This window comes from Brienomyrus brachyistius, unplaced genomic scaffold, assembly GCF_023856365.1.
Source record: "Brienomyrus brachyistius isolate T26 unplaced genomic scaffold, BBRACH_0.4 scaffold94, whole genome shotgun sequence".
Taxonomy (NCBI): Eukaryota; Metazoa; Chordata; class Actinopteri; order Osteoglossiformes; family Mormyridae; genus Brienomyrus; species Brienomyrus brachyistius.
Genome location: NW_026042369.1, coordinates 429,850 through 430,633, shown reverse-complemented (window position 1 = coordinate 430,633; position 784 = coordinate 429,850). Strand labels below are relative to the sequence as shown.

Sequence of the window (784 nt, the reverse complement as noted above, 5' to 3'; positions counted from 1 at the left end):
GAGTTGTAAAATTTTATCTAATGAAAATTCTTAAAATTGACTTTAAGGGAAGCGTGGAATTTTGTCCTTGAATCAAAAAAATTTCATCCTGAAAAGATTACCCAAGAATTGTAAATTTTTCTCTCCAATGAACATGCTTGAAATTGAGTCTCATCTGCATTTTAAAATGGACACATCCTCTTGTACTTTCATCTTGTTTCATTTTTCATTTGACAAAGTCATTCTGAGGCAGAAAATTTTTGACACCTAATTGTTAAGTTACATTTGAGAGAAATATTTCGCAGCACGTCAGCTGTCTTCATATTTATGTTCTGGCAGAATATAGGGCCAGGGCATAGGCATTGCTTTGCCACCGACATGAGGAAAGCTCATACCGCTTCCACACCTATATATTCTTTCATCTGTTGGTAAATCTGTGCTTGCTATGGCAACACATATACTAAAATTGGAACGATACAGAGAAGATTAGCATGGCCCCTGCGCAAGGATGACACGCAAATTCGTGAAGCGTTCCATATTTTGCTTGGTTTCCCTGGTTCCTAACTTAATCAAACTGCATGCAATGATAGAGTCTAGTCAAGTGGCTTTTATTGTCATTTTGACCATATACAGTGATACAATACACAGTGAAATGAGACAGCATTCCTCCAGGACCATGGTACTATGTATAACACTACATCGACACAGGACTACATAAAGAGCAAGTGTGCAAAAACAGTGTGACACAAGACAGTGCAATAGAAGAAATAGAAGTGATAATAGGAGGTAAGACAGGCTAAGTGTG

At 37.4% G+C, this 784-nt stretch overlaps 1 non-coding gene across 1 annotated transcript; it reads left to right on the top strand.

The window, feature by feature from the left end:
- Positions 1 to 415: 415 nt before the first annotated feature.
- Positions 416 to 522, top strand: LOC125727355 (U6 spliceosomal RNA). Its single transcript, XR_007388717.1, has one exon. It is a non-coding gene; the product is annotated as a U6 spliceosomal RNA (small nuclear RNA).
- The last annotated feature ends 262 nt before the right edge of the window (positions 523 to 784 follow it).